Here is an 11,353-nt window from a genome sequence, read left to right on the forward strand (position 1 = left end):
CAGCAAGGTTACATTAAAAACAGTAAACAAATACATAAAACATCACATTTACGACATTAAAACTTGCTCACATAGCACATGTGCATACAGACAAGGTAAACAGTAAACAAATACATAAAACATCACATTTACGACATTAAAACTTGCTCACATAACACATGTGCATACAGACAAGGTAAACAGTAAACAAATACATAAAACATCACATTTACAACATTAAAACTTGCTCACATAACACATGTGCATACAGACAAGGTAAACAGTAAACAAATACATAAAACATCACATTTACGACATTAAAACTTGCTGACATAACACATGTGCATACAGACAAGGTAAACTGCAGTCCTTTCACAGAAGCTTTAAACTCCTTCAACGTAACAAGGGTTTGAAGTTGAATATTGGATTGTAGGTAATTCCAAGCCTTCGCTGCTTAAAACCTAAATGCTTTCTTGCCCAGTTCAGTTCTTACTTTGGGGACGACAAATTGCAGAACATTCGTTGAACGAAGATTGTGACTTCCTTGTTTGTTTGTTAAAAGACAAGACAGATAAGATGGAGTGTTACCCAGAATGCTTTTGTAGATGAAAACACACCAATGATTGAGGCGTCCAGCACATAAAGATGTCCAGTTAACCATTCTTCTTATTCTTTTCCTTCTAATTTGTTTTGTCCTTCATCTTCTCCTTCTTCTTCTCCTTCTTCTTCTCCTTCTTCTTCTTCTTCTCCTTCTTCTTCTCCTCCTCCTTCTTCTTCTTCTATTTCTTTTTCTCCTTCTTTTTCTTTTTCTTTTTCTTCTTTTTCTTCTTTTTCTCTTTCTTCTTCTCCTTCTTCTCCTTCTTCTTTTTCTTCTCCTTTTTCTTTTTCTCCTTCTTCTCCTTCTTCTCCTTCTTCTCATTCTTCTCCTTCTTCTCATTCTTCTCATTCTTCTCCTTCTTCTGCCCTTCTTCTCCTTTTTCTCCTTCTTCTTTTTCTTTTTCTTTTTCTTTTTCTTATTCTTTTTCTCCATCTTCTTCTCCTTCTTCTTTTTCTTCTCCTTCTTCTTCTCCTTCTTCTTCTCCTTCTTCTTCTTCTATTTCTTCTTCTTCTATTTCTTCGTCTTTTTCTTCTTCTTTTTCTTCTTCTTTTTCTCCTTCTTCTCCATCTTCTTTTTCTTTTCCTTCTAATGTTTCTTCTCCTTCTTCTCCTTCTTCTTCTCCTCCTTCTTCTTCTATTTCTTCTTCTTCTATTTCTTCTTCTTTTTCTTTGTCTTTTTCTTCTTCTTTTTCTTCTTCTTTTTCTTCTTCTTTTTCTCCTTCTTCTCCATCTTCTTTTTCTTTTCCTTCTAATGTTTCTTCTCCTTCTTCATCTCCTTCTTCTTCTCCTCCTTCTTCTTCTATTTCTTTTTCTCCTTCTTCTCCTTCTTCTTCTTCTTTTTCTTGCCCTTCTCTTGTTCTCTTCTTTTTGTTCTTCTTTTTCTCTTGTTCTTATTTTCTTCTTCTCTTCTTTTTCTTCTACTTCTTCTCTTCTTATTCTGTTCTTCTTCTGTTCTTCTTTTCTTCTTCTTCTCTTCTTATAGTCTTCTTCTCTTCTTCTTCTCTTCTGCTTCAGATGTTCTTCTTCTTCTCTTCTTTTATCTTCTTTTTCTTCTTCTTCTCTTCTCTTCTTCTACTTCTTCTCCTCTTTTTCTTTTTTTCTTTTTCCTTCTCCTCTTCTTTTTTTTCTTCTTCTTCCTCTTCTCCTCCTTCTCTTCTTCTTCTTTTTTCTTCTTCTCTTCTTTTTCTTCTTATTTTCTCCTTCTTTTTCTCTTCTTCTTCTTATTGTCTTTTTCACTTCTTTTTCTTCTACTTCTTCTCTTCTTCTTTTCTTCTTCTTCTCTTCTTATCTTCTTCTTCTCTTCTGCTTCAGATTTTCTTCTTTTCTTCTTTTTATTCTTCTCTTCTTCTCCTACTTTTTTTTTTCTTCTTCTTTCTCTTCTTCTCTTCTCTTCTTCTCTCTCTTCTCTACTTTTCTTCTCTCTTTTCTTCTCTTCCTTCTCTTCTTCTTTTCTTCTTCTTCTTCTTATTCTTCTTCTCGTTTTCTTCTTCTTCTTTTCTTCTGTCTCTTCTATTATTCTCCTCCTCTCTTATTTTCTTCTTCTTTCGCTTCTTCTTTTTCTCTTCTTCTTCTTATTGTCTTCTTCTCTTCTTTTTCTTCTAATTCTTCTCTTCTTATTCTGTTCTTCTTCTCTTATTCTTTTCTTCTTATTCTCTACTTATATTATTCTTCTCTTCTTCTTCTCTACTGCTTCAGATGTTCTTCTTCTTCTCTTCTTCTTCTCTTCTTTCTTCTCTTCTTCTCTCTCTTCTTCTCTTCTTCTTTTCATCTTCTTGTCCTCCTCTCTTCTTTTCTTCTTCTTTCTCATATTCTCTTCTCTTCTCTTCTCTTCTCTTCTTCTCTCTCTTCTTCTCTCTCTTCTTCTCTTCTTTTATTCTTTTTCTTTTATTCTTCTTTTCTTCTCTTATATTTTTCTCTTTTCTTCTTCTTTTCTTCTCTTCTTCTTCTTTTCTTCTTTCTCTTCTGTTCTCCCCCTCCTCTTTTTTTTCTTCTTCTTTCTCGTCTTTCTCTTCTTCTTTTCTCTTGTCTTTGGTCCTCTTCTCTTCTTTCTCTTTTCCTCTTCTTTTTACTATTTTTCTTTTCTTCTTTGGTGCATGCGCAATGGAAAAAGGGTTGAACGAGAGTTCCCGCCAGAATCCTCAAGGTGCTTTTGTTGACCAGAGAGGAGATTCTGTAGAGAAATCTTCTTCGTTGGTTGACCTTTTTGATGACCTTGGTTGCCATTTTATCCCAGGAAAGATTAGCCTCTAGAATGGAACCTAGGTAGGTGACCTCATCTTTCCTGGTGATAACAATGTCACCCACTTTTATGGTGAAGTCACTGACTCTCTTAAGGTTGATGTGGGACCCAAACAGGATGGATTCAGTTTTACCCAAGTGGATGGATAGTTTGTTGTCAGCGAGCCAGGTGCAAGTTCTACACAGCTCAGCACTGAGGATTTTCTCCACCTGTGACTTGTCCTCGTCTGATACCAGCAGGGCCGAGTCATCCGCAAACGATGACATGTCGTTTATATATATTAGGAACAGTAATACTACCTAAACCTTTAGTGTTGGACTAGTAACACAAACCCAGGTATCAGCGTGCAGTATTTGTGTCTACTTAAAGGGACAGTAACACCACAAATATAAAATACACGTGTTTGGATTTGTCCTTTTAATAAAGTCCCCACTTATTCTCTTGTATCAATTCATGAAGTATTACTCATTGTATTACTTCATGAAGTATTACTTATTGTAATACAAAGTACAAAAGCAGTGAAGTTGTGTAAATGCTAAATAAAAAGAGAATACAACAAATCCTTTTCAACTTATATTCAATTGAATAGACTGCAAAGACAAGATATTTCATGTTCACACTGACAAACTTTCTTATTTTCTGCAAATATTAGCTCATTTGGAATTCGATGCCTGCAACATGTTTAAAAAAAAAGCTGGCACAAGTGGCAAAAAAGAGTGAGAAAGTTGAGGAATGCTCATCAAAGACTTATTTGGAACATCCCACAGGTGAACAGGCTAATTGGGAACAGGTGGGTGCCATGATTGGCTATAAAAGCAGCTTCCATGAAATGCTCAGTCATTCACAAACAAGGACGGGGTCGAGGGTCACCACTTTGTCAACAAATGCCTGAGCAAATTGTTGAAGAACAACATTTCTCAACAAGGAATTGAGGGATTTCACCATCTACGCGCCGTAATATCATCAAAAGGTTCAGAGAATGTGGAGAAATCACTGCACGTAAGCCATGATATTACACACCTTGGATCCCTCAGGCATCAAAAAGCCACATCAGTGTGTAAAGGATATCACCACATGGGCTCAGGAACACTTCAGAAAACCACTGTCAGTAACTACAGTCGGTCGCTACATCTGTAAGTGCAAGTTAAAATTCTACTATGCAAAGCCATTTATCAACAACACCCAGAAACACTTCACTGGGCCCGAGCTCATCAATGATGGACTGATGCAAAGTGGAAAATTGTTCTGTCCACATTTCAAATTGTTTTAGAAACTGTGGACCAAAGAGGAAAAGAACCATCCGGACTGTTCTAGGCGCAAAGTGTAAAAGGCAGCATGTGTGATGGTATGGGGGTGTATTAGTGGCCAAGACATGGGTAACTTACACATCTGTGAAGGCACCTTTAATGCTGAAAGGTACATACAGCTTTTGGAGCAACATATGTTGCCATCCAAGCAACGTTACCACGGACGCCCCTGCTTATTTCAGCAAGACAATGCCAAGCCAGGTGTTACAACAGCGTGGCTTCATAGTAAAAGAGTGCGGGTACTAGACTGGCCTGCCTGTAGTCCAGACATTGAAAATGTGTGAAGGCTAAAATATGAGAAGGGAGACTGTTGAACAACTTAAGCTGTACATCAAGCAAGAATGGGAAAGAATTCCACTTCAAAAATGTGTCTCCTCAGTTCCCAAACCTTTACCGAGTGTTGTTAAAAGGAAAGGCCATGTAACACAGTGGTAAAAATGCCTTTTTTGCAATGTGTTGCTGCCATTCAATTCTAACTTCACGATTATTTGCAAAAAAGAACAAAGTTTGTCAGTGTGAACATGAAATATCTTGTCTTTGCAGTCTATTCAATTGAATATAAGTTGAAAAGGATTTGTTGTATTCTGTTTTTATTTACCATTTACACAACTTCACTGCTTTTGTACTTTGTATTACTCACTGTAACACTTCATAAAGTAATACAATGAGTATTACTTCATGAAGTACTACTACAATAATATTGTTGATGTGTTGTTTTACACCAAGAGTGTGATGTCACCGTTTCCAGGAGATTAGAGATGAAAACAACATTGTTGGGGTCCTCCCTCCCCCACACAACAGCAATGGCTGACCAGAACACACACACACACACACACACACACACACACACACTTAGCGGATGATTGACATGCAGCTTGCAAAGCTTTAATCCACTGCTTTCACAGATGGACTCAGCCTCCTCTTTGTCTAATGTCAGCAGCATGTTAGACACACACACACACACAAACACACACACACTGTACAGCAACGTGTACTTTTGTTGACTGGTGAGTGGGGGGGCATTGTAATCCCCTCTGTAACCCCCCCCCCCCCCCCCCACCACCACCACCACCACTCACACGTGAAAGTCCGCCATCTGATGGTCTGAATCCACAAGCAGGAAGTCCGTGTGAGCACAGGAATCAGGTCCACTGAGGTCCTCTAAGGTCCACTGAGGTCCACTGAGGTCCTCTGAGGTCGTCTGAGGTCCTCTGAGGCCAGAGTTAATCCTGACGTTGATGAGGATGAAAGATTTAAGACAGACACACATTGATAGCAACAGTTAGCATGGTGCTAATCATCTTTGGTGCAGATCAAGCCCAGCTGATAACGGCGAGGAGCTGCCCTGCAGGAAAGAAGGCAGATGTACGAGCGAGCAGATCGCCACAAAAACAACACAGAGGAAAGTACCCCCCCCCCCCCCCCCCCACACACACACACGGCGGGTAATCTCCCTCCAGTGTGCAGATGAACGCAACGATTAGTGATGAACCCAACGATTAGTGGTCTCCCAGAGGGAGAAGGCTTCAATGGCGGTCCCAACTTGTGGCTGGAGACACCGGGGAGTTTTCTAAAGCAAGTTCAGGATGTGAAAGTGAAACTAACCACAGGTTCTATGCTAATGTGAACATGACTGTAACCAAGGCTTCTATGCTATTGTGAAAGTAACCACGATTTCTATGCTAACGTGAAAGTGAAAGTAGCCATGCTTTTATGCTATCGTGAAAGCAACCACGGCTTCTATGCTAATGTGAAAGTAAACGTAACCACGGTTTGAATGCTGATGTGGAAGTGAAAGTAACCACGGCTTCTATGCTGATGTGAAAGTGAACGTAACCACGGTTTCTAAGTTGATGTGAAAGTAAACACACTTCTATGCTAATGTGAAAGTGAAAGTGACTATAGCTTCTATACTGATGTGAAAATTAAAGTAACCACCCTTCTATGTTAATGTGAAAGTGAAAGTAACCACACTTTTATGCTATTGTGAAAGTAAAAGTAGCCATGCTTTTATGCTATTGTGAAAGCAACCACGGCTTCTATGCTAATGTGAAAGTAAACGTAACCACGGTTTGAATGCTGATGTGAAAGTGAAAGTAACCACGGCTTCTATGCTGATGTGAAAGTGAACGTAACCACAGTTTCTAAGTTGATGTGAAAGTAAACACACTTCTATGCTAATGTGAAAGTGAAAGTAACTACGGCTTTTATACTGATGTGAAAATTAAAGTAACCATGCTTCTATGTTAATGTGAAAGTGAAAGTAACCAGGGCGTATATGCTGATGTGAAAGTGAAAGTAACCACGGCTTCAACGCTGATGTAAAAGTGAAAGTAACCACATTTCTATGCTAATGTGAAAGTGAAAGTAGCCACAGCTTATATACCGATGTGAAAGTGAAAGTAACCACCGTTCTATGTTAATATGAATGTAAAAGTAACCACACTTCTATTCTATTGTGAAAGTAAAAGTAACCACGGCTTCTATACTGATGTGAAAGTGAAAGTAACCATGCTTCTATGCTGATGTAAAAGTAAAAGTAACTACAGCTTATATGCCAATGTGAAAGTGAAAGTAACCACGCTTCTATGCTAAAGTGAAAGTGAAAATAACCACAGCTTCTATGCCGATGTGAAAGTGAAAGTAACCACGCTTTTATGTTAATGTGAATGTAAAAGCAACCACACTTCTATGCTATTGTGAAAGTAAAAATAACCACAGCTTCTTTGCTAATGTGAAAGTGAAAGTAACCACGACTTCTATGCTAATGTGAAAGTAAAAGTAACCACAGCTTCTATGCTAATGTGAAACTGAAAGTAACCACGGCTTCTATACTGATGTGAAAATTAAAGTAACCACGCTTCTATGTTAATGTGAAAGTGAAAGTAACCACTCTTGTATGCTATTGTGAAAGTAAAAGTAACCACAGCTTCTATACTGATGTGAAAGTGAAAGTAACCATGCTTCGATGCTGATGTGAAAGTAAAAGTAACTACGGCTTATATGCCAATATGAAAGTGAAAGTAACCACGCTTCTATGCTAATGTGAAAGTGAAAGTAACCACAGCTTCTATACCGACGTGAAAGTGAAAGTAACCACGCTTCTATGTTAATGTGAATGTAAAAGTAACCACACTTCTATTCTATTGTGAAAGTAAAAGTAACCACAGCTTCTATGCTAATGTGAAAGTGAAAGTAACCACGACTTCTCTGCTGATGTGAAAGTTAAAGTAACCATGCTTCTATGCTAATGTGAAAGTAAAAGTAACCACGGCTTCTATGCTAATGTGAAAGTGAAAGTAACCAGGGCTTCTAAACTGATATGAAAATGAAAGTAACCACGCTTCTATGTTAATGTGAAAGTGAAAGTAACCACACTTGTATGCTATTGTGTAAGTAAAAGTAACCATGGCTTCTATACTGATGTGAAAGTGAAAGTAACCATGCTTCTATGCTGATGTGAAAGTAAAAGTAACTACGACTTATATGACAATGTGAAAGTGAAAGTAACCACACTTCTATGTGAAAGTGAAAGTAACCACAGCTTCTATACCAATGTGAAACTGAAATTAACCACAATTCTATGTTAATGTGAAAGTGAAAGTAACCACACCTCTATGCTATTGTGAAAGTAAAAGTAACCACGGCTTATATGTTAATGTGAAAGTGAAAGTAACCACAACTTCTATGCTGATTAGAAAGTGAAAGTAACCACGCTTCTATGCTAATGTGAAGGTAAAAGTAACCACAGCTTCTATGCTAATGTGAAAGTGCTAGTGCGGTCCGTTCCGACCAATTGTTGTATAAATTAGGACTCAGATGGGCTCAGCCTGACATCGATAAATGACATGTGACCCTTGACCCTAGCGTCTGGAGGTCATTGAGAGGTTGCCCTCCATGTTTATCAGACTGTCCCCAGGTGTCTGTGGTGCATGAATTAAACGTCTGGGCAGGGGGAGGAGGGGGTGTGTGTGGTGTGCGCCTCCTCTCGGGCTGGGACTCTGGTGAATGACATCACTAATGCAGACACACCTGTGCAGTCTAATAAGGTCAAGGTGTTTACTGACACCTGTCACTAATGCAGACACACCTGTGCAGTCTAATAAGGTCAAGGTGTTTACTGACACCTGGCACTAATGCAGACACACCTGTGCAGTCTAATAAGGTCAAGGTGTTTACTGACACCTGGCACTAATGCAGACACACCTGTGCAGTCTAATAAGGTCAAGGTGTTTACTGACACCTGGCACTAATGCAGACAAGTCCAGGTTGAAATAAGCGCAGAGTCTCTGCAGGTGTCAACAAGTCAAGTCCAGACAGTTTAAGACTTGTGTAAGAACATACTTAATCAAAAAGAAAGAGTATTTTACATCACTATGACAACAAAAGAGTATTTTACAACAATATGACAACAAAGAGTATTTTACATCACTATGACAACAAAGAGTATTTTACACCACTATGACAACAAAGAGTATTTTACATCAATGTGACAACAAAGAGTATTTTACATCACTATGACAACAAAGAGTATTTTACATCAATGTGACAACAAAGAGTATTTTACATCACTATGACAACAAAGAGTATTTTACATCAATGTGACAACAAAGAGTATTTTACATCAATGTGACAACAAAGAGTATTTTACATCAATGTGACAACAAAGAGTATTTTACATCAATGTGACAACAAAGAGTATTTTACATCACTATGACAACAAAGAGTATTTTACATCAATGTGACAACAAAGAGTATTTTACATCACTATGACAACAAAGAGTATTTTACATCAATGTGACAACAAAGAGTATTTTACATCAATGTGACAACAAAGAGTATTTTACATCACTATGACAACAAAGAGTATTTTACATCACTATGACAACAAAGAGTATTTTACATCAATGTGACAACAAAGACATGAAGGAATAATTTTTCACATCAGAAAACATTTTCTACCTGCCTAAAGTGTGTTGGTAATTCTTCTCTCAGCTCTCAACAGAGGCAGACACTTTCCTCCCCCCCCCCCCCACCCCCCTCCCACCTCCCCCTGCCCCCTCCCACTTTGTCTTGTCTTTACTTTCCTGCTCTCCAAAATCCAAACAATGGATTTGATCATCTGCCCTCCAAACAAAATTGCCACGCCCACAGGAACTAGCATGTGGGCTAATTAGCGTGTGACATTCAACAGGAAGCAGATCAACAATGACAGCTGACACTTTGCAATCCAGTCAATATTTCCGCTGAATTTGCACTTTTAATCAGGAGCGTGAACCTGGATTTGTGCATTTATATTTTCCTGTGTCACTAATACTTTGACTTATGCTCTCTACACAAAGTAGAAATAGGAGTGCAGTACTACACCAGTGTGCCCTGCAGGCAGGAAGTGGCATGGAAGAATATGTCCTCAAGAACAGAGCATTACTTTTAAGATCAGTCATTACAGGAACACTTCATTAGTACTTTAAAGATCAGTCATTACTGGAACACTTCATTAGTACTTTAAAGATCAGTCATTACTGGAACACTTCATTAGTACTTTAAAGATCAGTCGTTACTGGAACACTTCATTAGTACTTTAAAGATCAGTCATTACTGGAACACTTCATTAGTACTTTAAAGATCAGTCATTACTGGAACACTTCATTAGTACTTTAAAGATCAGTCGTTACTGGAACACTTCATTAGTACTTTAAAGATCAGTCATTACAGGAACACTTCATTAGTACTTTAAAGATCAGTCATTACTGGAACACTTCATTAGTACTTTAAAGATCAGTCATTACAGGAACACTTCATTAGTACTTTAAAGATCAGTCATTACTGGAACACTTCATTAGTACTTTAAAGATCAGTCATTACAGGAACACTTCATTAGTACTTTAAAGATCAGTCATTACTGGAACACTTCATTAGTACTTTAAAGATCAGTCGTTACTGGAACACTTCATTAGTACTTTAAAGATCAGTCATTACTGGAACACTTCATTAGTACTTTAAAGATCAGTCGTTACTGGAACACTTCATTAGTACTTTAAAGATCAGTCAATACTGGAACACTTCATTAGTACTTTAAAGATCAGTCATTACTGGAACACTTCATTAGTTCTTTAAAGATCAGTCATTACTGGAACACTTCATTAGTACTTTAAAGATCAGTCATTACTGGAACACTTCATTAGTTCTTTAAAGATCCGTCATTACTGGAACACTTCATTAGTACTATAAAGATCAGTCAAGAACACTTCATTAATACTTTAAAGATCAGTCATTACTGGAACACTTCATTAGTACTTTAAAGATCAGTCGTTACTGGAACACTTCATTAGTACTTTAAAGATCAGTCATTACTGGAACACTTCATTAGTACTTTAAAGATCAGTCAAGAACACTTCATTAGTACTTTAAAGATCAGTCAAGAACACTTCATTAGTACTTTAAAGATCAGTCGTTACTGGAACACTTCATTAGTACTTTAAAGATCAGTCATTACTGGAACACTTCATTGGTATACCAGAAACATTGACTTTGTAACTTTAAGCACAGCTGATGAGTAATCTAGTCCATTTCTAGTTCAAACCTAGTTGATCCCAGTGAAACAGTTTGTGGTCAGGCTGACCAAACACCAGACATGGAATTGATTAGCTGGACTCGCCACTCAATTGACTAAATCTTCTTGACGGGACTATTGGTAGACTATTGGTATAGGTAGGCGAGAGACTCCTGGGAGAAATGGAGAATCATGTGCCTCTCCGTGCCGTGTGTGGAGGACATCTACCTGATCACAGGGCATCTGCTGAGTGGGCGGGGCATTGCTCGGGTGTATCATCAAATTGGGAAGACGGTGGCAGGCGTTCAAGGAGTCCAAAGACTGCCCGTCGCAATGGAAGGCTTGGGTCCAGTTGTGGGATCACAGACTGTGAACTGAAGGGTAAGTTGGATCACATCATGGAGAGGCTTACTGAAATGCAGAAATTGGCCCCAAGAGCCAGCATGGATGATTAGAACAGACAAGCCATTAAAATGTCTGCTCTCTTGGAAAACAACAATCCTAATCTACGGTCCTTGCACGGCCCCTACACTGTCCTTACACAGCCCCTAAACGGTCCCCACGCGGTCCTTAAACGGTCCTCACACGGTCTTTACACGGTCTTTACACGGCCCCTAAACGGTTCCCACACGGTCCTTACACGGTCCCCACACGGTCCTTACACGGTCCTTACATGGC

This window comes from Entelurus aequoreus, linkage group LG05 (assembly GCF_033978785.1).
Source record: "Entelurus aequoreus isolate RoL-2023_Sb linkage group LG05, RoL_Eaeq_v1.1, whole genome shotgun sequence".
Lineage (NCBI taxonomy): Eukaryota > Metazoa > Chordata > Actinopteri > Syngnathiformes > Syngnathidae > Entelurus > Entelurus aequoreus.